Source organism: Larimichthys crocea, chromosome XVI, assembly GCF_000972845.2.
Source record: "Larimichthys crocea isolate SSNF chromosome XVI, L_crocea_2.0, whole genome shotgun sequence".
Classification (NCBI taxonomy): Eukaryota; Metazoa; Chordata; class Actinopteri; family Sciaenidae; genus Larimichthys; species Larimichthys crocea.
The window spans coordinates 15,706,685-15,733,968 of NC_040026.1; the positions used below are offsets into that span (position 1 = coordinate 15,706,685).

Consider the following 27,284-nt stretch of genomic DNA (forward strand, 5'->3'; position numbering starts at 1 on the left):
GTATATATAGCCACTGTAGTTGCGCTATAGCTGGGCCACTCTTTCAAATGTACATCAGAGGCAAACCCTTCATGGATTAATGTGATGACGTGGATCAATTCTTGTTCTTTGTGCAACAAGTTCCAAGAAAGGACAGTAAAAAAAAAAAAAAATCAATCATGTGATGTCATCCGTGAACCCTTTGCATTCACAAAGCACTCGGGGGTCATGTGCTTTGCCACATAGTCGTGTCAAATCAATCGCGCTCGGGTGAGTCCAGTGTATACACACACACACACACACAGTCAAACAATATTTAGTACAACTAAATGAAATCGTCTGCCCTCACAGACGCCACGGCGTTACATGCAGAATAATCCCTGTAGAGAAATCAACGAACATAATCAATATCAGGAGTGGAGATTCTTAAAACACATGTACTGTGAAAAATGCTCCATGTACCTGAAGACGAACATTTCTACTTACGTCTACACTCACCATTTACTCACTTGACTGTGTTATTTATGAGCTTTCATTCAGAAGCATCCCACTGTGATCAATTCAAAGGAGGACCATTAATTATATGTACAGCGTGAAGGATGAAACACAATATCACATGCTCGTATAGGGCCCTGTAACATCTGATTATTATGTCAAAGAATAACCATCAGTTATAGATTCACTGCAGACTTGACAGCACCTGTTCAGCCAAAAAGACCACTACGAAAGAAAACTTAGCCCTCTTGTATGAGTCCTTGCAGATAGTTTCCCAGATTTTGAGATATCCATCTCCAAAACTTCCTTTATCCAATACAATGAAGGTGAAGGGAATTTTATTCTCTGGACTTTTTTGCACGTGCATTGTTATCTGAACTGATTCATTCAAACCTTTTTGCAGTTGTGTCCATGAAGACATGTCCCACATTTTTGAAGAGGCGGCTTAAATTTCTGATGCCACACAGTTAATTAATGAAATTAAGTGTTTATGATGCTTAAACCAGCACTAATTGTTTTTTATGTTCACTAACTTTGTCTGAGAAACTGTTTGGCGTAAGTCAGGTGGTGTACAATGGGTTTATCAGAGCTTTTCTCACCGAGAAATCATAGGTCGTGGTGGCCTACAGCTCTGTACTTTGGTATCATGTCTTCTCATCTCTGTTGTGACCTATCTCTACAAAATAAAAGTCCCCTCAGTTGCGGGGGAGACTGCAGAATTCTTTGTAGGGTTAGGTTTAGGACACTTTTCATGTTGCATATTGTCATTTAATGCATTGTTCATTGTTCATGCAACTTTAAAGTTAATGATTTAAAAATAAAAGTCCTTCTTCTTACTCCATGAGACCTCAGTGTCGACTGATTCGTATTGGGACTAGGTGTTTGATCAAGAACGCTGTTAACTGTGAGGTTTGTGCATTTTTTCTCACAGTAACAGGGTCATAGTTTTGGGAAAGACTGTTTTTTTTTTTTTAATGTGTTCACCACAAATAAAAACCCATTCACCTCCTTTTTTAATTCTGTTTTCTCCTTGCACATGAGAGGAAAAGTATTTCGATGGCTAAATGGGGGTAAGTGACATTTGAGTGAAGTGACCTTTTAATGTGAGAGTCATTTTCTCTTTCACAACAAACATAAAGAAAAAAGAAAGAAAAAATCACATTTGACCACATCATTTTTGCTTACCATGTGAGCAGAAGGTGTGTGTGTATGTGTGTGTGGTGGAAAAGAAGGAGGAGGAGGGGGCTTTCTTCTTCTTCTTGGTTTATGTCATTGGTTTAAACGACCCAAGACCCCGCCTTGATAAAACAGGAGAGTTAGACACAGTGTGACTACAGCCAAAGAGAGAGGGGGGGAGACAGAGAGGGAGGGAGAGGGAGGAAAAAAAAATAAAGCAGTGAAACAGTTAGACAGACACCTACTCGGCGTTTACGCTCGGCCGTATTTTAATAAACAAGGACGCACTGTAGCCCGGCTCTGTGTTAGGCTGTCACTCCTCTCTCTATCTCCCTGTCTCTCTCTTTTCCAAAAGAAGGAGAAGAAGAAGGAGAAGAAGCCGCGTTTTCTTTTTATATATTTGTATTTTCTTGTAACGCATTTCGGAGGATTAATAATAAGGTGGTGGTGGTGGTGGTGGGAGATCAAGAATTACTCCCCAAGATCTTCACATGAAACATTTCTTCCCGGATGATGCTGCCTCCGCCGACGTGTGCCTGAAGAAACAAAGTCGGCTTCTCAACTTGCGATTTGACATCATTCACCCAGGTAAAAGGACTTCACGGTTTTGTTTTTTTTTCACCGCCGCTTTTCCAACCACCTCCAGTTTTCTGCTGTTTGAGTTTATTTTATTTATTTATTTTTTGAACTGGCTGCAGTCGTGTGTTTGTGTTGGTGTTGGTGTTGGGGGGTGGTGGTGTTGGTGGTTCAGGTCCGCATACGGCGGCTCTTGGACCATGTGTGTCCACCTTACTGCGCCATGAAGATGGGGGGTATGGTCGGGTGGGTTTGTAACACACCGCGGGGGGTGGATGTTATATCTGACCACGTAAGGGGGGAGAAAAAAAAAACGGCTGCAACTGTCAAATGTGGACGCGAATTAGCCCGCGTTTTTTTTTTTCCTCCCACCACCCCCACCACCAATTTCTCTGCCATTAGTGTCCCTCACCTTTTTTTATTTTTATTTATTTTTTTATTTTTATACATTGCAAGGGTATTCAGAGCAAAGACGCGGATTGTTTCTTTTTCTTTTTTTTTGCACCACAACGAAACCCAGTACGGAGTGTGTGTGTGTGTGTGTGTGTGTGTGTGTGTGTGTGTGTGTGTGCGTTGAAAGAAAATAGGAAGTGCATTACTAGAGTGTGTGTGGAGTTGTGTTGTGCTTTCTAGTGAGCCTATCCGCTCACAAATGCTGCCAGTACCTCACACTTGACTCGACTGCCTGAGTTTTTTTTTGTAGGTAAAACAGTGTAAGACGTCATCCTGTGTAGTCTTAATTCCTCCTCCTCCTCCTCATGCTGCTGCTCAGCCTGTGCATCTTTTCATTTAAACACATTTACTGCTCTGACCTTTTTTTTTTTTTACATGTATTTGTTTTTTCTTTAAGACTTTTCCAGAGGAGCTTTTTTAAAAAACTTTTCCCCCCACAAACCATAAAAAGCAGTGGAATCAAACACCTCCAAGAAAAAGGATTGTGTTGTTTTTAAAAATGTGGAGGCTTGCACATTTAGCAGGTGTTGCAAAGTAAAGTGTGGAGATAGAAACTTATCACCATGATGCCCTGGTGGCTCCAGGATGTGACTTGGAGAACCACCAGAAGAGAATAACACTGCTTTTTTAAAAATGTATTTATTTTTGTACTTCCCTCACTCTTTCTGCCTTTTCATGCGATCATAATCTTGTTTATACCTGCCGACTTGATATTTGCACTCAGGATTTAGTGCCATAGCTGACTTGAACTAAAAAAAAAAATCGGTCAGTGAAGTGCTTCTTATGTTTACAGCCGCTGTTAGGTGCTGGCAGTGTATGAATGAGCCGCTAATTGCCTTGTGTTAACTTGTTAATTACACACACTAAAGTATTCTTACACGTTATTGGGCTAATTAATTCACTGATTACTCTCAAAATATGACAACAGGACATGTGTTGGATTAATGAAGACCTAGAGTTATCCTAATTTCTTATCACTCATCATTAAAAACATCATTGTCAGTTGTTGTTTGTGTTAACAGAGATGATTTCTATTCTCTTGATTCCAGACCATATATATATATAATATATCATATATATATATATATCTATATCTATATAACTATTATAGGATTTTTAATAAGGAACTTTTGATGCCTGAAAGCTGAATAGAGGATGACACTGGTAAAGTAGCTCTTTGTCTGTTTAATGGGTGCCCATGTGTGTGTATTGGATGAGGAAAGGGGTGTGTGTGTGTCTGTGTGTGCGCCTGAAGGAATATAAGGCCACTACAGATGTGTGCAGCTTGGACATCTGCTCTGTTGCCGGCCATTGTCAAGGAAGCAGTTAAGATGGTGGGCAGCTCAGCACAACAGAGCTCCCTTGTCAGAAAGCTCCCATTAAACTGCTCCAGTCACAAGTGCAGCAGGGCAGTGGTCATAACGCTGAGCAGTGTTCCTTTTTTCCTCTCACATGAGCAGGTACATTCACAATCATTACTGTCTTCCTTGGGACAATCAGTTCTTCGTTCATACCCAACAAACTTGCCATACATAAGTTGAGATAGTGCTTTTCTTTTGCACGACACCACCCTTTTCCCGCCACTTACCTTCCCACGTTGTGAGGCAGTGTTATCGTTCAGAAATGGGGAACTGTCGTATTTTTCCAGAGAGGAAATTGAACAGACTCAGTTAGTCGACCCGGTGAAGAGCCTGCCCTCTGCCATCCTCTCCTGTGTTGCCGAGCAGCACCCTATCACTCAAGGCAATTGAACATCTCTGAGGGGACCTCTGTTAGCCCCGTGCAATATTTATTACCATCCATCATCCAGAGACTCTCGCTGTATGGGTGAATAACAGTGGCTGCTAAGTTCTGTGTTAAAAAGTTCCCTCGCCAGTGACCATTAGAGGGGATTTATGGGAGCAGCTTCCCTGGAAGTGCTGCGGAAGCGAGACGGAGCGTGTTTCAGAGTCCCTGCATACCCGCTGGGCTGCGGTACCAAATATGTCACGGATAAAATTCTGACGGGTTGAAGAGCCGCGCCGAACTTCTCGTTTCCAATTCAAGTTTGTCTTCTTAATGGATTTTAGTGCTCGGATTAGTGGACTGGAAGAAAATGAATCTACGATGTTGATAATTGATTCATTGTTAAAGTCATTTATCAAGATTAAATGGGAAATGTTTCTCATTTCCTCTTAAATGTGAGGACGTGCCGACTTTCTCTCTTGTATATCATTTATAAATTGGAGACATTTTTTTTGGTTTTGTTCTGTTGGTTGAACCAAAAAGGCTCATTGAAGACGTGATCTTGAGCTCTGAAGGGTTGTGATGGGCATTTTCACTCATGTTTGACTCTTTCCAGGCAACAATTAATCACTTCATAGATATTGAAAGTGTTCACTGGTGCAACCTTACCTTGCTCTATCTAAACAGGCAGAAGATGGAGCCCATAGTCTTATTACAGTAACCATACATGTACATTTCATACGTCATAATTATGCAATTTAATCCCAATATTTACAGCTTTATAAAGGCAATCGTTAAAGCAAATGCCTCTCTATCTTCTGTGCAGTCATTTCCTTTGTAGCAAGTCTCAGCAGAGATAGTAACGATAATGATCTAATATTCACCCTAGTCTTTAATAAGGATCTTCTAATGTATGCATACATTGCTGCTGCGCTGGTAAACCTTCCTTACATGTCCTTTGAGTGAGAGTGAGCGTGTGTTGTGTGAAAATCAGTATTTCTGTGCACGCTCACTACTTCTCAATATAGTCTTTTGATCCTACGTTCTTTTTCTTTCTGGCTCTGTCGAGATTGTTTGTTTGTCAGAGTTAAACAATTGGGATGAACGTGATAGCGGAGTGGAGCTATAGGGACGGGGCCAGCAGTATAACTGAATGCCTTACCGGCTCTTTTAGGGCCAATTTGAATATGTGTTTTTAATTGGTCTCTGAAGGCTACGATTTCTCTTTTTCTGCCTTCCTCAAAAGTGTCTCCATGATGTGACTATGTTGAGCTGAGGAGCCCGGGAGCAACGGTGTTCATTTGAAGCCCGGCGAACATGCTCATTATCTCCAACCAAAGGCAAGATTGATTTAGCTGAAAGCGTGGGTAATTTTTTTGAAGGAAAAAGAAAAAACACAGAGGTAGAACTGTAAACTGATCAAGTCAGAAATCCGTAGCCATGGATCGCTCCCGGTCAAAGCGAATAAGTTTAAAACGGAGCGCTGCAGTTGAGACTACTCGGTATCTTCACTACTCACAGCAACTAAAGGCGCCATCACTCAACTGGAGCTACTCTCTCATGGCTTCAGATCTCCTCTAACCTTTTGAGAAAATGGTATATTGAAAAGATATCTCAAAGAAACATTTTGCTTGTCATTCCCATTACTTTGCTCTCCTGAGGCATTCTGCATCTCCTTTTTTTTTTTTAGCACGTTGAAGTGTGTATGTGTGTGTTTGTGGGGTTGGGGGGCCATCAGATTTTTCCCCTGTCATCGCTTACTCCCCCTTGCCATAATTTCATTGACAGTGGCAGAGATTGTGTTTTCTGCAGCTACACAGGGATAAAGGATAATTGGAGCCGTGAATTTCTTTTTCTTGGTAACGGGGAAAGTGGAACCCTGTGCCAGCGCTATTCTCTGTACCGTACAAAGGGACAAGATCCAGCGATAGGGCTTGCATAAGAGATCTACAGTATTCTCTAACACAAACAGATGTATTTTAGTCTGGCTGAAACTAGTCGAGCTGAACCTCATGTGGTTTCAGCATTGGCTAGCAGATAGGAATTTTTCTGCAGTTATTGGATTGGATGTAACAGTCACTCTGTGCTTTTATCTTGCACCACTCTACATTAGTATCAGGGGAGAGTGAGGCCGCCATGTAATAAAGTGGAAGTACATTGTCTTTCAGCCATGTAAAAGGTCAAATAACTCTTGTACTTTTGCTCCTGTTGGCGATGTCGGAGACAGTCCTGTTAGCGTTAAGGTATGATGTCGTCGGGCAGAGCGGCAGCACAGCAATTAGAGTTATTAATTATTTTCTTACAACTTAATACTCTTTCATTTAATGCATATTAATTGATGTGCTCCTGAATCCACACTCGCATAATCCACCAAGGATTTCTCAAAGGCAAGCACAAAAGGCTTTTATTATCTTAAGGAGGAAGTGGTCTTTTGGGACATAAAGTGCCCCTGCTCAATTGTGTATTACATTATGAAACAGACATAAGTGAAATGAAATTACAACGTATCATCAGCACGGTGAAGGATCCTATTGAATAATTACCTCGGCGGAGCCATTGTTGTAATGTCAGACTCGTTCTTTTGGACGTGATGGAGGGGGGTTTACGAAGTCCTCATGCAAGGAGTAAAAAGCAGTTTCAAGGTTAAACTGTGTGAAGGCCAAATGTTTGGGGAGGGTGGATTAATTTCATGTCCCATAATGTGATTTGCAATATCTCCTCCTCTCCTGCCCTTGGTCTCTTTGGAGATGTGCAAGCCTGATGAGAGCTGAGGGCAGGGGGGCTGCCGTAACTACCGCCTGCATTTATAAGTGTTTACAGGACCACTAAATGGAATTATGGGAGATGATGCATGCTTACAAATTCGCCATCATTCCCAGAACCCCCCTACTCATTACTGAATACAAATTCAGCGCATGTCCTTCTGGTGCACAGTAAAGAAAATTAGCTCTCTCTCTCATACATGCGAGCGTGCACAAACACATTCGCTTACATAAATACATACAAACGCGCAAACACAGGATGGGGGGGTGGTGGTTTCCAGGAAAATCACTGTGCATCATTAATTGCAGGGCAGGCAATGAGGGAGAAGGACCACCACGGTAAGAGCAGCAAGATCCCTCGCTGTTCAGACGCCCTAAAGAAGCTTGCTGCACTCAACACTTTATCAAACACTATCTGCAGCTCATCCTCGCCTATCTGCATATCGGCCCAGAGCCCAGTTAATGAATCTGTTGCATTGTCTCTGTTTTCTTGCAAATTCCGTGTAATACAAATGTCTTTATAGATATGTGTGCATTTCACAGAGCGCCATTAACACAGATAAATTTGAACAAGCGCAAGGAAACCTCACAGCATGGTGTGCAATATGAGGAAGTGATAACATCAGAGATTGAGGTCGACATAGGTAGTGAGTGGGTGGGCTGTAGGCTTTTTTCGAGGGGGGTGGTATCACTGGTAGTGTTTCCTCCTGACTGTGTAGAACCCTGAAATGTATGGGTGTTCTGTATGAATAAAAAAACAAGAATTGTAAGGCTATAATGTGAGATTTTGCTTAGCTTTTATATAAAACAGATAATTAAGAATCGGATCGGGTACAAAACATCGATACTTTTATGGAGTTGACAATCGTCAGTGCGTATTCCATCAGTTTCTTCATTTTAGTCCAATTATCCGGGTTGGTTTCTTCATCTGCTCCGAGATCTTTGAACAGTTTCCTCCTTTGAAGTCAGTAATTGTACCATAATGTGTGAACTGTAATTTTCTTTTGTTAAAATTGGTATAGAAAGAAAGTATTTTTCAGGAACCAATAATCATGGGGCACACTGACAGGCGGCTTACAGTAAATTCCAGCTTGCAAAGCTGAAAAGTAATTCTGCAAATGTTTATGTTTAAATGTAATGCTTTGTTCGATATTTTGGCGTTTATCAAGACCTGAAAGACAACATAACCAAACAGTGGACTGGTTTTATTTCTTACTTTTACTATAACGTCCTGTTATTTAATCAGAGCTAAGCCTTTTCACGTTATTTTTCCTTTTGTCCCCAATTTGGTATGGACAATTCCCCTTATACTACTCCACTGATCCCCTGGGGAAGGGTGTACACAGCCATGTGATCTTGGAGCCACATGACACCCATGTCTTTTCTCCTGACTGTGAGGGAGGGTTCCCTGAGGTTCTCCAGATCCCACCCACCACTGTGCAAGGCAACCCACCAAGCTAGTAGGAGCAAGGATGTGAGCTACCTCCAAAATATATTTTTACTACCTGGAGCTAGTAAAAACAAATGTGATTTAATGTCTTGCACTGTCAATTCACAATCAGCTCAAATATTGACAAAAATAATTGTGTAGGGGATTAGATTTGACCAGGAGCAACAACAAGACACAGAGTAGTCATTTATTTTCCAAAGAGTGAGAGTGTTGAGAGACGAGGAGCAGAAAGGTGGCCGTGCGGTAAATGGACAGAGTGGCGTGTTCAATTTGAGGCAACATTAAGTGGACCTTTTTTCGCCAAAATTAGAAAATACAAAATGGACTGTCTGAGGTGGAGAAAATGCACTGAAGTGGTCACTAGGTATGTTTCCAAGGAGAGTGCGTTGGGTCATACTGGGAAAGCTTTTCCCTTAAATGTATTTATGTCTGAATAGACGTTGAAGTGTTGCGTTGAACGCGTTGAAAGTGTTCTACAGCAGGTTCGCGACTGTGGGCTTTATCATCGCTGTTATAAAAAATAAAAAAAAGAACCCTGCACAGCTGTGAAGATTTACGCATTGTGACAGCTCCAGTGGGCGTTTTACGGATGGGATGGTAGTCGAGTAAATGTAAGCAAGCAGTATGCATGCTTGGAAATTGGTTTTCCACATTTGTTTCATGTGTTGCTGTTGTGTCAGACTAGTGAATATATGTAGGAACTGAATTTAGCTGCTCTTGCTTTTCCTTTTTTTTTTTTTCCCCCCTATTTGAACGCCCTGCCTGTGTCACAGTAGCTGCTTTAGTTTTCCAGTGAAATCTCATCTTGTTCTCCTGTGAAAGGAGCAAGGAGAGAATTGCATACAAATGCTGTTCCAGGTGTCCGTTGCAACATGTCTTTGCATTTAAAAAACCTCTCCCAGGACATTCATTGTGTACTTTGCTGGCGGATGACCCTCCCACCTTTTTACATCCACATGTACACCGCACATAAACAATACGCGTCTTTCCCTTTGGATGTGGTGCTCCGTGCATCATTTTTTGTGCTTTCCAGCAAAATATATATTTCATTGAGCTCAATATCACCTTTCCTTGCAGTGAGGGATCTCTTTATTTTTGGTTTCATGTTGCCTCCTCTCCGAGTGCAGCTGCAGTTTGATGTAGAGCTTGAAGTTAAGGTTTGATCCACCTCTCACCGGCTTCCCACTTTGGTCAATTGTTAAAGGCGTATTCAGACCAACAACTGCGCTATGGCAACTAATGCAGGCTTCCTCATTCATTTCAGTCAGACCGCTGCGTTGGTGTCTTATCGTCAACATGATTATAAAATGGGAATGACAAGCAAAATGTTTCTTTGTTGCAATGTACCAGTTTGAGGGTAGAAGGGTTAGTCTGCCAAAAAACAAACAAAAAACAAACGTTGTTCCTGGCTACTTTTGAGGCAGTGCAATGCAACAACACACTTTTTAATCAGAGTCCACTCACTTACCTGATATCTTGCTGCACGGGGCTAATTTGTGGTTTACCTGCTAAGAATTAAAAATAATTGCAGCTGTGAAAACTTTCCTCTGTTACACAATCCTGCCTCAAAGGTGTGAAAACACCTCATGCGGCGTGTTTGGCATTCGAAAGGCCTTCAAACTGGACTCCCTGTACCCTATAGCAACAAAAAAAAGCATCCCTGCGTTATTGTCTGCCTGTGGTAAGTGCTGTTAGTCATGAGAAAAGCAAGGACCAGGTCTGCTCTCTTGCACTCTCTAATCTCTCGTCATCTTGTTGTTTTTTTTTTTCTCCTCCTCTCCCTCCGCACGTATCCGTCTCCATTCCCTCTCCACCCTCGTGAAGGTCTCATTGCTTATGTAATGTCTCTAAACATTTGTGCAGCATTAGGGGAAGTCAGGCATGCCAAAACTGTGCAAAACGTCCCTCTGTGCACCCCATAGAGGTGGGACAGATGGCAACCCTCGTTCCCAGTCTTATAAACTGCCTGTGACAGGAGAGATGGCACATACACAGCTGAACTAGGGCAACGCTAACTAAGGCTTTACAGACAGTGGTGGACACAGTTGCATGCACACTCATCAGTGAGATGTTTATTATGAAAGCCATAAAGCATCCCAGTTTGGTTCTCGCCACATTGTTTTTGGCCGTTAATTACAGCATGGCGTTTTATGAGCGAAAACTTGATAATCGCGTCGCGTTGCTCCACCTGCGATCCGCGTCGCAGCTCACCTATAACGAAGGCTATCAGATTCTCGCGTTAGATCATCCATCACGATGTTAAAGAAGGTGACCCGGAGTTGCTTTCTAATTCAGTCGTTAATCACCTCCACAGCAGAATGCCGGGCACTTTCACTTTGTTCCCCCTTAACAACTCTCTGGGCAGAGTCCATTACTGAGTAAACAGACAGTGAAACACAGAAGAAATGAATGAAGATGCCCAGCACAGAACCCCCAGAGGTGAGATCAAATGGCAGGCCCGGTGATGATGAGGGATGTTTATAGCTGGCACTCTATTAAGAAGAGGCCCTTCCCTGCTGGCGCATAATGAACATCTACCTTGTGAAATGGTTGTTCTGAAGCTTTTTCCTTACACTGAATTACCGGTCATTTTCATCAAAATGTGTCCTAATTGCTCTCAGCGGCGAGTCAGGGGAAGGGCCACTGATAGAGAGAGAATGAGTTTTAGGGTAACTTGGCAAGGTGACTGCCTTATGGCAACATTAGCCGTGTTGATTTGAATAAATCTCCCAACGCCATCTTTCTCCCCTTTGTATGTTAATGAAAGCCAGTTATGTCCTTAGAGGATGATATTTCAGGCCTGAACTCTTCTTCTTTTTTTCTGTGTACACGGCAACGCCTCCTCCAGATGTCCCCCACTGCGGGAGGCTGTGAGGCACATGCAAAAGGCTTACCGCCAACCACACACACACACACAAACACATGCACACACGGATCATCTCTGGGCGGGGGCACTTCGCCTGACCTGTTATGAAATAAGCCAAGAGCAATGATAGCAGAAATAAGACGAGGGAGCAGTTGTAGGTTGTTTCTATCAGGAGTTAAATATTGTTGACAAAAAGGGTGGTGTGTGTGTATGTGTGTGTGTGTGTGTGTGTGTGGTGGGGGGAGAGTGGAAAACATCTCAGAAAAGGAGAATGTTTTCGGAAACCACAGACAATGTACCATCTGCACACTGCGGGGTGTATGAACGACACTGGACTACTGCTGTGAGGAACTATTGCATTGTTATTAAATGGCTGTTGCCTCACTGGCAGCCATATTAAAGCCTCAGATCCTGTGCCTGATGCAAGGCAACAAGGAAGAGAGAAGAGAAGGGGGGGGTAAAAAAACAAAAAAACAAAAAACAGTCTGGTCTTCTGGACACGGTGACACGATGTGCAGCTGCGATGGCACAGATTAAAAGATGAGCAGAAGAAACTTCTTCAAAACGAAAAGGCAGAAAAGAGGCTCTCTCTCTTTTTTTTCCGCTCTCTTTCTCCTCTAACCTCTCTACCTCCCTCTCCCCGCCCACTACCTCTATTGGCTCAGCATCTTATACAAGGTGCAGCGAGAGGACAGCTTTATTCCTACTCAGGAGCTGTGTCTTAAGAAATGCAAATTTAGCAGCTCAATCCATACAAGGTCTTGTTGTGAGGGGTTAGATTTGTTTTTTTCTTTCTATTTTTACTTTAAACTTCTCTCCGTGCTCACCATGTTAACTAAAGACACATCCCACGAGTAGTTCATCTGCGAAATTAATTTAATCTTCCACTTGCTGTACAGTTGTGTCTCTCTCTTTATGGCTGACGAGTCTGGAGATCCACTCCTGCTGTAGAAGTGTGTTGACTTATTGATGCTCGGTGCCCTTTGTGCACACCGAACTAGTGTCAGACAGTGCATGAAATGCCACTGAAGAGTAAGAGTTGATTAGCTCCTCTTGCTCTCTCCCTCATCTCATTCCCTCACATTCAGGGCAGTAAAATGACTCTTGAGATTGTGCGCTCTGCTAACAGTTCCTTGTTAACTTTCTTTGTGCCAGAGGTTATTAAAATTATGTAGGATTTGTATGCGCAGTCACTGAATTGTTGTCTTTCGCCAAGTTTTCTATGCAGCTTTCGCCCGTACTGAAGCAAGACTTTTTTCTTTTTTTTTTTGTCTTTCCTTGAAATGGTTTTCAATTGTCAAATGGTTCACAATTGACAATTGTCGAGGATTCCGATTGTTCGCAGCCTAGTTTAGTCACCTGTAACACGTTCAAGTGTTTTGTTTTGTTTTATTTGTTACATTTATGTGGTTTTACAGTATCCAGTTGTCAGACTTGGCCATGTAAATACATTTAAGACTTTAAATTATTTAGTCTTTGACTCAAATTTCAGCCGATTAAATCTAATTATTCTAACAATGGTTTAAAGTCAGTGTCAAGTAAGAATAAATATGTTCTGAGTTTGTCAGAAAGTGTTTTTTTAACCACCCAGCCAAATAAAAATATTGACAAGTACAGTATATGATTAAAAATATCGACAAGTTTATGAATTCAGGTAGAAGTGAGCAGTACTCTCAGCTCAAGGACTGTGGGGGCGTGTCTGCCGAATGCGCTGAAGCCACGCCCACTTGCGGCAACAGTCAAACTGCCATTTTGAAGCGACTGAAACGTGTCAGATGAGTTCAGAAAATGACATAACTTTGACACTGAGCGAGATGAGTTAATCTGTATCTCTCTGCTAGGGTTGCAGGGTTATGCTCAGGGTGGCCTCAGCGTGTCATCGAGCCACCCTTTAAGGACCGCCCACAAAAATCCTGAACTGAAAACTGGTGAAAAACTGTTTTAATCTCTAACTCCACAATTCTGTAATGTATCGTTCAAAGTCTTTTCACATTTTTTTCAGCAACTATTTTCCAACATATTTAATGTATTCTGAAAGAAATCTCAGAATTGCCTTTACATAGACTTTAAGGGAATATTTGGGGAATCATTTTTTTCTTCTTCAGGAAGCTGTCATAGCATGTGGCAATCCAGTACATGTTTATACACCGTTGAACACAATTTCTCCATACCAATCTCAGGTTTAGGAGTCAAATTTAGCACTGGTGGCAGAACTGGGTTGGTTGAGGAGACAGCATGTTCAGGCAGTGTTTGGTGCAGGGCATAAGAGATAATTTTGTGCCATTACAGGAACCAGTTATAGACTCATCACCATCTTTACCTGCCTTAGGGGAATTGGACTTGGTATTTTTCCTACTAGAAGTAAATGAGTGTGCATAAAAAGAAACACATCCATGAATATTGAGCAGTACTTGTAAAATTTGAGAGTTGAGTGACTGTCAGATCAGTAGCTCGCTCGGTCGTCTCCCTTCTCCATCAACTGTGCGAGGAGTGAATGATGAATACCCGTGCCATCAATGGGCGGGTGCGCTCCAACTCCTCTGTTTACTGACAAAAGTTTCCATGGGCCTGATTTTTGGAGGCCGTCATCCCGCTTGACAGAACCTGACATTTTGGAAAGGTCTGTGAGGAGGATTTGTTTGTGACAGCTTCAAATTACAGTGGCACAGAGGGAACAGGAGAAAAAGGGAGGGATGGAGGGATTGAGGAAGAAAATGGCTCCTGCTCATTTAAATGTCACTTCTACGAGGTGAATGTGTAAGCTCCCCCCTTTTTTTTTTTTTTCTCTTTTCTCCTTTATTTTTACATGGGCATTTCTCACAATGGAAAAACATTTCTTGCCATGTTTTATTCTGTGTGTGTGTGTCTCTCTGTCTTTCTGTTTGGCTCGGGCTGCATTATTGGCAGCAGGCTTTAAGCCTTGTGAAGCTTTGCCAACATCTTGACAGTAACCACAAACCATTTAGTTGTTTGTTTTTTGTGTAGGTAGTGACTGAAGGACCAATCACTCGGGCCTTATTTGTATTTGAGGGGTTTATGCTGGACTGTATATGCAGCAGACACAAAAAAAATGCATTAATTTTCAGGCTCTACCACTTTCCATCCGAGTGCAGGAACACGGCTAAAGTAGGAAAGAAATGGCTTTAAATACGATCTGGGGGAGGAAGCAGATAAGGGAAATAACTGATAGGCTAAGTGTGCTGCAATTTCTGTACATGTGGAGTAATGTAACAACGGGTTTTTTCAACAAAGCCTGTTATTTCTTGTCAGCACTCAACGCACTTATGAGCCCATAGTGAGTGCTGTCTGTCACTGACCTTTTTTAACAAGGATGAGAAGACCAAAATACACTGAGTGTCCCTCGGTGATGATAGTCAAATGTCACTCAAACTAAAGGACTGCAGCCAGACTCTCATACTGAGCTTCCAACAATAGTAAGGAGAGGAGGAGGTGTAGAGCCCTCTATCTCTTCTCTTTGACAAATAGCTGATGACACTGTTGGATTAAGTCCTCACAAGTCATGCCAGCTGCTGGAATCAGATGACAAGTACCTCCATGTCTACGTGTCTTAATCTGTTTCAGACGCTTCCAGCTTCATGTATAACTGGAATATTCATCACATGGACGCCGCCTGCAAATGTCAATAAATTATGTGACTTAAGTGACGCCTGAGCTTGACAACCGCTTTTCCTAAAAGGCATTTGCCCTTTTGCCCACTTTTTCATTTTGCCCCTACTGCCATGACACATTTTATTGAAGAGCTGTCTGCAATTGTACCACAAGGACCCGAGGCTATACATCGCCATGCTGCTTCTAAACCTCAGCCTGCACAAGTTCCCACAGTGCCGAACACAGATTTCTAAACTCTGCCACGGCAAACAGAGCATCTATTTTAACAGAGGCATTTCCCCATAATTAAACTAATGCATAGGAGAGTATGCTGGGGTGGCTCCCCTGATTAATGGAGCAATTACATAATCCATTACACTGAATTATGAATGTGCTAATGATGAGCTCATGTTGGGTAATGATTCCTGGAGTTTGCTTGTGTAAAATATGAAAAGAAAAGCGGGAGAGGACTGTCTGTGTGTGCAGATGTTCCTCTCTAATCACTAGGAGGTAAAGCTAAGGAGGGGAAAAAAAAAACAAACTTGTGACTTCCTACAGAGAGTGGCAGCTCCACCATGGCGGGTCATCGCTTCCTGTTGTGGAAAGAACGCCTCCTACTGTTCCCACATAGACTGGATGTCATAGCTTTGAGGATCTCCTGCTATCAAATACTAAAATCTGAATGAATGTTATGTAATACTTTTTTTGACGGGAACATATGCAATTAAGAAGGCAAAAGGACAACATAAAGGATGACAGCTGGCGACTGAGCTGTTCAATCATTTCTTGTTTACGTTCGGGATATTTCCTGGGATGTTCCTGGACTTGATGCGCAGCAGGCGTCTGGAAATGGCTAGCATCTTCCCAACTTAGATTAGATACCTCAGAACAGTATTCATTTGTTCTGGAGTAAACATCAGCTTGGTGCTATGGTGGCATCTAATGATTAGTTTGTTGTTGTTGTTGTTTTCAGTGGTTGTATCGATCTTTCAGTAGAAAAAGTTGGAAAATGTCCTTTTTATGTTTACATCTTTTACATGACAAATAGTCCAGAACCAAAAGATAATCAGTTTACAAGCATTTTTTCTAATAAATGATCAATTACGCACATTCTCACAGGGCAAATAATTATAAGTTAGTTATGTCATGAGTTATATAAGTCAGCAAACTACTTAGGAATACCAACTAGGTTAAGGTTGCTAACATTAGGCACCATGTGCTTCTGATCGTACTAGACCTCCACGTGTACTGCAATTGCACAAGGGTGCAACTTATTGCACATACATATAAGTATGTAGATAACCTTAACGTCAACAGAAGCATTTACAACTGATGCCATCTATAAACTGTGTGAAAATAAGATAACAGCTACGCATATATGCTGATGCACATTTTGCAAGATAGCCGTAAATAATCTTGCAAGTGCATCTAATGATGCACTCATGCAACACGTAGTCATGTGGTCAGTTTGGTTGTATTCAGATCACATATTCACGGTTCAAGCAGCACGACGAAATGCAGACACCTTGCTCTTTTTAAATCACTCACCTGATACCAAACTGCAAAATTAAATGCACCAGTGACACATGTTTTTTTTTCTTTCTTTCTACCGGTTGTGATTTGCTGCCAGTTATCTCACAATTTGTGATCTGTTGTTGTAACAACCGCTTTTTAGTCAAATAAAAATCTCCCTTTTGAGTATTTGACAAATTCCACTCATCTGTCATCTGCAATGTCATTTTGTTTTTGCCCATGACGATGTCACTCATATCAGATTTTGTATGAAGGTTATTTCTTTTGACAGAGAAATGTTAAAATCAGAATCTTTTACAGAGTTTAAACGCTTCTCTTTAGCTCTCAGGGGCCTCATTGCTCATAGTTTTCCTATTGCTATCTGACTGCAGGTTTCCTTTGGTCAAAGTCAGACTTCACTAGTACATACTTCTGTCATTTTAGTTTCATTTAGTCCAGTTATCACTCTAACAAACTAAGTCAGCCTCCAACCACAAGAGCCCGGTGGATGTTTGGCCGAACATCGCCTTCCATTTTCAGTTAAAAGTTATACTTGGACGCTTTGCAAAGACTACAGCTGACTGCTTACTGTAGACTTGCATGCAAAAGGAAGGAAATCACATTTTCATATGTCTATAACAAAACTTAAGAGCCTGTTTAGCAGGTACCATTTTAGCCTAGTCTGTTAGCATTCTCTGCAAGCATCAAATGCAAAGTACAATGCCGGACTACAACTGCTGCTAGCATGGCTAAAAGCTTGCAACTGGTACTGTAACGAAGCTTTGCTCTGCTTTGCACTGCATATTAAGCTCACGGTACAAGTTAAAATAGCTGAAGATGCTGCACTAAATGGGTGAAATCCTGAATTCAGCAGCCAATCAGACAGCTTCCACATCTTTGCTTCTATGCTTTCTGCCATTTCCCCCCATTATACTGTCACTCGTGCAGCGGTGGTCATGATATGTGGCTGCAATCGGCCTCTTACAGAGTTGCAGGTTGCAGAGTTGTGCCCACATGTTTATAGATCTCTCTAGGTTTTATAGCCTTTCTGCCATTTATACAAACAATGATGTGGAAGATTAAAGAGGGAGCACCGGTGTTATCTTATATAATCTCTTCTTGTTTTGCAGTGCAGCCTGACTTATATACTGTCCTTTTCATTCTTTATGAAATGAGACAGATGGCAGTTGCTGAGGTCACCCCAACACCCCAGACTTTATGACCACCTGTCTTGAGGTGCACCGTCATATCACAGTTTATCTTGTTTGATTTAAAAAAAAAAAAATGCTCCTAAGAACACATGAATCTAAATGTATAGTGCAAATTCATGAATGTTTATATGGCATCTCCAAGGGAACAAGCGTTAATTGCAAAAAACAAGTTTTAATTGGGCTCATGTTTACAAAATGTTGCCTTCATGCCCTAGTTGCACGTACAGGAATAAATGGGTTTCTCTGGAGATTTTCCTCCTCTAAATGTATTATATACATTGTGTTATGTACATGAATTACAGAATGTTTTTTGGGTCCCGACACAGCTCTAACATCTGTTTGTCCATGTGCACTGGATCTCTTCAGCTGCATTGATTGACATCCATTCTTTTTCAGCCCACGGTGTCTTGTTTTAAGCTTGCTGCAGTTGTGCATCTGCATTAGATATGGTTCATTTGAGGTCCATTTTCTTAGGTAAACAAACCAGTCAGACTCTCTGCTTCCGGCTGAGGACACTTATCGGCTTATCTCATAGAAAAATTATCTTCTTTCCATAGTGCGAACTCTTTTTTTTTTTCAAGGTAACTCGCTAAAGTGCTTGTCTGCTTTGAGAGAGAGGTGTACGCTATGCTACCCGGTGAAAGGGAAAATCAGCAGCATTCACAGCTTGTGTACATTTAATGGGGGAAATAATTGCCACAAATGAAAAGCAAAAATCTTGTTTAGTTTCACATAAAGCTGTAAAGGTTTGTGACTGGTGGAAAAGTGTGTCTCTCTTCCAGCCAGGTAGAGCCTGGGAACTGTTTATTACTTGGATCAGAAATCCAAAGAGAGGTTTTGTTAGTTTGTGTACTGTACATGTCGTGCATCCATCCAAGCATCTGTTGGATATTTTGTTATCATCTACCTGTGTGTTCCTGTGTGTAGTCCTAGTACTTTTTTTGTAGAAAGCTCAAGTGTAATTTTTTTAATTTTTTATATGCCATCACATTTTTAAAAAAAGAAAAAAAAAAGTACAGCATGCACAAGGTTAAATATGTATTCAGAGAGATTTGAAATGAGCATTTTATTCTGCCTTCTTAGGAGCACTGTATTCCATTTGTCATTCATTATTTCTACGCGCACTGAAAGAAAATCTCTTCAATAAACCACAGTGTATTGTGATTATGAGCCATTTAAGTTGTTCAGCAGATTCTTGCGTGTCAGATCAGTCTATAAAAATCTGTTTTCATTGACTTTATTTTTGCCCTTGAAGCAAAGGCAAGGCAAAAGAGAGTTTTAAAAAAACACACACACATTAATCATCAGACCTTAAGTCTCCCTTTCTAGATTTGTAGCTTTCAGTCATGCCAACGTCTTACAGTATGAAAATGGTGAAAAGGAAAAGGCTCTTTTCCCCTTTTCTTGTGGCCCTGATGCCAAATGTCACGTATCGGTCATGCTATGTATTAAGCAGAGGTATTATGGAGCATTCCTGTAATGGAGACATGCGTTTGAAAGCCCCTAAAAATCCAATGCTTTAACAGATACTTGCAGCTAGCTTCTGCGTCTCAAAGAGATTTATGTGTAGTGAAGGTTCCTCCCTGCTCTCCAGGCTGCCAACAACACAGCATGCTTTGGTCTTTATGGTGGGCCTCTGGGCCCAGGGCCACCAGCTCTGCCCTGTTCTGCTCTGCTGGCTGCATTGGCCCTGTTGTGAAATGTGATCACTCAGCTCCATTAGGGCCTGGACTGGGTGCTGTTGGAGAGCAAAAAAACAACCCAATCCCTGGCTGTACCACCCAGGAGTTGATCTCAAGGGATTGGTCAGAGCGAGAAGCGTCGTCCAATGCCTTGCTGTATGATTACCGGGAATGCGGCCACGCTGCCTTGTTGTATCACAGTTGTGTTTACTAGGTTCTTGCTCAAGCTTACATTGTACAATAAACAAATTTGACATAGATAGCAGTGGATTATGTAATTGGCTGTGCACTGCACACACTGTTACGCCTCAGCACATTTTATTTCATTTCACTCATTTTTCTTTATTAATAAATAAAATAAAAACCAAGCCACAGTCTCATCTTATGTATCTCTATTAGTTCTCCTCTCTGGACTCTTTCCTGCCTCTTATTTTCAAAATAAGACAGAACACATGCTTCATTTTTGCAGTTTTGGAGTAAAATGTCACTTTCTGGACTGTGAAGAACCCCCCGACTTATCTATCACCCTTTGTCATGTCTGACTTATGAGTCTACATGGACATGCTAATTGATGTTTTCCACTCCAACATCCATTACATGTGCAGTTCATCCTCCTGCTGATGCTACGACTGCTACCTTACCTTACCTATCTTGCGATTTGTTATAGGTTGTTCTCATCAATTTACCATTAGGGAAATAGATATTTTTTTCTTTTTTTTTACATGCAAGGATCTGTTCATGAAAAATGGATAAATGTCATCTTGTTGACCTCCTGTTACGATAAGGACAAAAACAAAGGCTGCAGGCAGTGACGACTGTGCCAAACTGACATTTTGTTTATCAGATTTAGATAGCTGGGGGGGGGTAGAGAGAGAGATCAGGCGACCGTCGACCAGATGCACAGGATGAAGTCTGCTGTCAAAGGTCGTGAGCTCTGGGTTACACTCTCTGATGAGTGTGTGAGGGACAAGGCTCCTTCCATGGAAGTGTGGCGGCTAACAACCAGCACAACACAAGTTTTCTAACCTGTCTGCTTTGCATAAAATCAGCTTGGCTGCCTGTCAGTAACTTGCTCTGTAATTAACCTGCGGAGGCCCAAAACGGGTGCCCTCCGAAAGGCTTCATTAACCTGTACCTAAGAGGCAGCCATTGTCCTCTGGCTCCCGCGACCTGCGCTAAGCGACCACAATACCTCACATATTTTCTGCTCTACACAGAGAGCTATAATGGCTGACAGGAAACAAACCCAACTGCGCTTTGTATTTGTGGAAATCTTTTTCAGCGAACATGTGGTGAATCTAAATTATACATGGATGTAAATGACACAAGAGCCTTACCTATTCAGTACCTAGTAACTAGTTCTGAAATGATTAGTTAACATCAGAAATTTGTTTATGAAGCAAAGGGGCCTTGAATATGGTACTTTTCTGCTTTTCATATAATTGTAAACGGTACTTTCCTGGAGAAACATGGGAAAGCAGCTGCACACATGCGAGTGTACACCGCCGATTTGAAGTCGAGGTCGGACAAAAAGTCGAGCTTTGTCAGGTAAGGACATGTCATTTAATGGCGTCACCCTCACACCCCAACCTTCTTGCATCCTGTTGAAATGAAGTCGTCTTTTTCTTGTTTAGTCAGCGGGATGTTTGAGCTGTATTTTTCACAACATCAGCATGCAGAGGAGGGTCTCGTGGGACTCTGGCTCCGTAGGTGTATGTGTGTGTGTAAAAGAGAGGGAGAACGATAGAGACTTGTGCAAGGCTTGTCCCCAGTCAGTTGGAGTAGCCTGTATGTGTGTCATCTCCTGAGTGCAACACCAGCTTGGCCCACTTCTGCCTGACCGACTAGACTCTACGGCTCATCTGGGCTCTTCCCTCTTGTCTCTTTGTGTTTAATCTGCTCTCTCTCTCTCCTACTGTCTCTCTACCTTCTCCATGTGGGGTCCGGGTTCTCACGTCTCTTGTCGACAGTCAGAACAAAACAGCCAAAGCTCGCGAAGATGTAGAACGTCCCAGGTGAATCAGACAGAAGGTATTGGCTCGCAGCCAAGCACCTACGATGAATCCGACACGGCCACCCAGCGTACATTCACACTCATACAGTTCATATCCACACCAGTGCTCGCGCACATCTAGGTCAGAGAGTGAAAGGGGTAGAAAGGGGAACCTTTAGCCTACATCATGGCAGCTCTGTTTCTACAGGCTGCAGGGGCTCTGAGACCAGTGCTAGACAACACGGTCTCCTCTCTCATCTATAACTAAAACACTTTACAGGTGATACATTAAGCTTGACATGGATGGGATGGTTGTCAAACCTCTCAGCCCTTGTCTTTGACTGCGTTCTACACTTACTGCCAAGGATGGAGATTGCAACAGCCTTGCAGAGCGCTTCAGAGAATAAATGCTGTCAAATGTCAGGTAGCTGGGTGATGCCAGCCTAAATTTCACACACTCTAGTTTTTGTGTGAAATTTTAAGAAGCCTGAGTCTGAGTAGATAACACAAAGAAACGATGACAAAATACAAGTTTTTACTGTTTTGTTGTTTTTTAATTTCAGTTCTTTTTTTCTTTCTTTTTTTTAATTTGGTGGAAACCCAGGGCATCGGAAGAAGATAAAACACAATCAACTTAAATTACTTAACTTTTTTTTGGCCACACAGAAACTAACAAGCAAACTCGCACCAATGACACATAGCAACGGAGCAATATTATCATTAATTTGGAGTTGTGTTGATGAATGTAAGTAGAGTATTCTTCTAAGTACTCTTCTTTTAGCTGTTATTATTCTCCATCAATTCTTGAGGGAACTAGTTGGCTCTTTAGCTACAAATGTACTATGTTCACAAGTTCAGCTGTTTGCTTCGACGATTGAGAAACAACGCAATAAAAGTAAACCGAAAAAGTTTAAAGGTCCGGTGTGTAACTCTATTTAAAGAATACGGTCCGCAATGTTGAACTGCCATGTTTCTACGGTAGCTTTAGAATGGACAGACCAAACGCTGGCTCAAGATTGGGCGCTTCACATTTTTCACGTGATTCACGGCCACTGTAGTTTCTCTTACACGCTTAGACCAGAAGGGCGAGTGGAGGGGTTGCAATCTGCAACTGCATCACCAGATTCCACTAAATCCTACACACTGATCCTTTAAGTGTGTCGGACAGCTAAAAAATAAGAAAAGTCGAGGGGAGCTGCAGATTTAGGTGATAATACTCAGGTTCAGGTTCGTCAGGTGACCCCTTTTACATTACATCGACTATCACGATACATAATTATTGCGAAAGCCTTCTTTATGCCTGCTTTAAAAAATGTTCCAAGTGTCCATCAAAAATTGATTCTCGGATTGCCTTACTTCCACTGTTTATTGCCTCACATTCAGAAAACTCCTTTTTCCAGTTTGACAATTTGAAAGTTACAGCGGTGACAGCTTAGTGAGAGTTGTGTTCATTTGGTCAGGTGTAGGAAGGGTTCGTGTCGATGTCTCAGTGATGGAGAGCACTTGTCAATCATTTGTCGTACAGCTGAGGGGTGAGTGAAGCTGGTCCCATGAAAATGCATGTGGAGCACTGACAGACCATATTGAGAAAAACAAAATTTGACTACATGTCAGGCTCTCGCTGCCTAGATTCTGGGAATGATTGGTCAGGCTGGGTATTGAACTTCAGTAGTTTTTGAGTACTGACAAAACTGTCTATAACACTGACTAATAATATATACTGTCAAGTATTGTCAGTTGAATGCTCTATTCTGACCATTGAGTGCAGTTCTAATTAATCATTGTCAATTTTGTACAGATTTATTTTGTATTAAGATGTCCCATCTGGTGGCTTCTTGCTCGGTCACTCTCCTTTTCTCTTCTTATCTTCCTTCAACATCCCCTTTTAGTCTTTTCACATCTGTCATTACGTATATAGAGGCCCAGCTCCGGTTCTTGCACGACACCAACTGTGCTCATGTCAGCATTCACCTGCGCCTCCTCTTCCCAACCCGGGGCAACCCGTGAGCTACCACTAACTAACAGCAGCTGTAGTTTACAGCAGTTTCTCCATAAAATATGATCCAGTTTTACCGAAATCAGTGAAATAGTTGGTGGTGTGTGACTCGGTGCTGTAAAGTGTTGTATACTTGCAGAATGATGGAGGCACCATTTACCTGATAATACATCAATGCAGCATCAAAACGATGAAAATTAAGTTAAAAAAAAAGAACTTTTTTTGCTAAATGAAATAAAACATTTAAAAGGGAAAAACAATTTTACGGTGAGCAAAGTTGCTATCCTGGCCAATCCTGAAGACCATAAAAAAAACATTGTAAAAACTCGAAGCCTGGTGTTAGAAGCCAGCTCACACTCGGCTCACACACATCACTGGGTAACTAGGAGACAGTGTCAGAATGATGGAGACTATGGACATATCATCATCATCCTTTTTGTGTGCGTGTGTGTGTGTGTGTGTGTGGACGTGCATTGCCTCCATCCAGGGCCTTCCCTGCACCCTTGGCCAAAAATGTCACTTCAGGCTGCCGTGGGCTCATTATGCCATTAGCTGCCTCAGGCCTCAGTCCATTTGCTGGGCAGAGAGTGTGACGGAGCCCTTTCACAGGGTCACCCTTCCTGATGGAGGCCGGTCAGCTGAGAGGTGTGTGTGTGTGTGTGTATGTGCATGTGTGTGTGATAAGCGAGAGAGAGAAAGAGAGACAGAGTATTCACCTCAAACTCAGATAATGTATATGACACTAATCATGATTTAGCACAGGTTGTGAGCTGTATTATGTATTATCGCTCCACATTGTCTCTCGGAACATGTCTCACAGACGATGTGCGGATCAAGAAGATGGATTCATTGTTTGCTCTCCTGCCAAGCAATAAAAAGCAGTAAGTATACCTTTTAAGCATAGCTCACCAAGCGTCCTAAATCAAGTCTAATGAGGTATCTGTCTGTCATCTTAAGATACACATTCACTCTTAGAGAGGGGATGTTCAGGCCTCGCTTTATATCTCGGCGCAGGAGGGGTTAATCCATCAGAAGCAAGTATTCATGTGTAGTCGAACTGTATTCCCCAGGCCTTTCCCACCCATCCATCGCCGGGAAGAGGACGACCAGCTTATTTTCTCTGCATATTAAAAAACTGCCTTGAGAGGTGGCAGGCAGGTCCTCAGGAGGATGGGGATAGCGGAGGGAAAAGGGGAAAAAAAAAGTGTTAAGACAGAAACTGGAAAGAAGAGGAGGGGTGGGGTCTTTTTTTTTTTCTTTCTCAAATAAATGATTAACTAAATACATCCCCCATTCCTGTCCATTTTAAAAGAAGGGCCAGCTTTGATCACGGGGGCCCTTTGAAATGATCTGAGGAATGAGAAGGAGAGGCATGCGAGGGAGGAGGCGGGGGGGGGTAGTAAGAGAGACAGGGACAGGAAACGCCACACCTCCCCTGCCTGTTGAGGGGAGACATCACAGGTAGACGTGCAGAGAGAAGAGACAGAAAGGAGCAGAGGGAAGAGGTGTGGGGCGGTGAAGGAAGAGGAGGACGGGGTAGGGGTGGGGGGGTTTGCACAGTTAAGCTTTTTGGATGATAACTGAGGTGCAGGGAGTTGTTGTGTGAGGCAAGCGGGGCTGTGTGCTAAAGTGAGCTGTTCGAAGGGCCTCAGTGTGGATATGCCTGGGGATGGCTGAGCCTCCCTTTAACCCCCAGAAATCAATGGGGGTGGCAGATGTGTCTTCCTCACTCCAGTAGCAAATTGGGCTTCCCTTCCTCGTTGCAGCAGGGTGAAATACTGCTGGATGTGTGAGTCCCGTATCTTACTAGCTCTGCCATGCTTGGTGGCCCCTGTAAAGAGCATGTTGCCAGCTGAGACTGGAAGGCACTCCCTGGTTTTCTCCTCTTCATATCTTTGCAGCTGTTTTCTTTACTTGTGCAACAACTGTAGCATGTAGTGGTGGCATTAAATCTTCAGATGTATGTTGAATTTGGTAGACTTACCTGGTCTGATTAATTTACTTCATATTCAGAGTCTGTGTGTGTGTGTGTGTTTTAGATGTGATTCACTTCACTAAACTGGCTTCCTTTTTTACAAAATTACCTTTGCAGGCTGCAAAATGGCATTCGCCATCTGCAAGGACATGAAACAACAGCAGCACAAATGCATTATGGTTTGCCGCCATTAATTGTGCGCACACTAAAAGCCGCCACATGTATCTGTCCATATTTACAACCTCGTACATGTTGTGCCGCGACAATGTGAAGTGGAAGAAATGCTCCGTAGCATTAAAACTAACTGTAATTCCTAACTGCAGCGTTTGTTACATTGATGTACTTGTAGTTGGCTGTCCCTGCTATGCAACGCTACACACTGTTTGTAATTTTAAAACAGATTCGACGATATCCGAGCTTGAATCTCATCGGTATTCAGATTTAATCAGTGGATATTTTATGATAGAAAATCTACGTCGACATCCCTCTGTTTTATCTTTGCGTAAAATATTTATAAAGTTTCATCTCTATGTCGGGCGTGTTTACATAAATGGATCCGGTCAAATCAAAGCTGAGACTGCACTTGATGTTCGCTCGTGGGTATAAAAGCGATATCGTAGTAGAACGTGTGAGTTTGGATCTCACGCTCTGCAAAAACGTTTGTTTATATTCATTTCTCCTTCGACTTCTGTCTTCTGATCTGACCAGAGAGACATCTTCTAAACGTGCTGTGATAAAGTCATGTTGTTATTACGCTGCTATTATTTCAGATTCGTCTAATCGTAGCTGTGCAACATAACCAGCAGTCACATCCAGTACGACAGTGGTATTAAAAACCATTTTTAAACAAGGACTGACTTTTATTACCTCATCTAGAAATATTTATTATTCAGTCAACGTCTCACCAAACACTCATCAGATGAAGTGAAGTGATACTCTGTGTCCTCTGTTTTTGTATGCCGGGAAACTTGGGTACTTTACTAAAGTCACCTGATACTTTTAATTTTGTAGCATGTCGGTTATTCTGTCGGAGAATCGGCTTAGCACTTCGGTTCCCATGAGGCCCGCTGGATCCTCACTTTCATTAAAGTTGTTTGGAGAGTCTCTCAGCTTCGGTGCCTCATAAAACAAACTGCTATGATGAAAATAACTTAAAACCACACAACCCGACGCTACTCCTCTGTTTTATTAGTACATGCACGCCGAGGCAGACGCACACATACACAACAAAATGCTCTGTGTTTGTTGAGGTTCTAATGAGTCCCAGTAGCAGCGTTTTGATTTTTTTTTCTCTCTCTCTCTTAATTTGACATGCTTCACTTGGGTTGGGTCCCTCTCGCTCCGCAGACCTCAAATCCTCCATGCAGAGGCCTAATGAATCTTCCCCGTGTACACAAACAAAGGACAAACAAAACAAGCCAGAAACACTCGCTTCCTTGAGCTTCTAATTGTCCCAAACACGTCAATCAATCATTACAGCTTGCCTGAATCCACTTTTTCTACTGACAAAAGAGTTATTAGTCGCCCATGAGAACATATCACTCTTCAGATTGCAGGGTATTACTCTCATGTATTGGGTTACGTCTACAACCGGCAGAGTCTCCTTTCATTTTGCTCCAGCAGTGTGAGAACATTCGCCGTTGTGCTCTCTGCTTAGGAAGGTGACATGAAGAACAATGAGTCGGGGCCTCGTCGGGTCTCCTAGGGCTCTCCATGTTGAGTTTCAGCAGTAATTGAATCGGGGCTTTTGCTGCCCACAGAAGACGGTGTGAGTGAATTGTCTCAGATAGTTTATAGGGTAATAAAGTCCCTCTACGCCAACAC

General features: G+C 42.3%; 1 protein-coding gene across 3 annotated transcripts in view; it reads left to right on the forward strand.

The window, feature by feature from the left end:
* The first annotated feature begins 1,798 nt into the window (after positions 1–1,798).
* The window catches only part of LOC104925227 (C-terminal-binding protein 2), a 92,776-nt gene continuing 67,290 nt past the window's right edge, over positions 1,799–27,284 (forward strand). For 2 of the 3 annotated variants that reach the window (XM_010738994.3, XM_019278763.2), the window contains exon 1: positions 1,799–2,238. The gene's annotated coding sequence lies outside the window, so the exon portion shown is untranslated. The remainder of the gene's footprint in view (positions 2,239–27,284) is intronic. The other variant, XM_010739074.3, reaches the window with a different exon arrangement.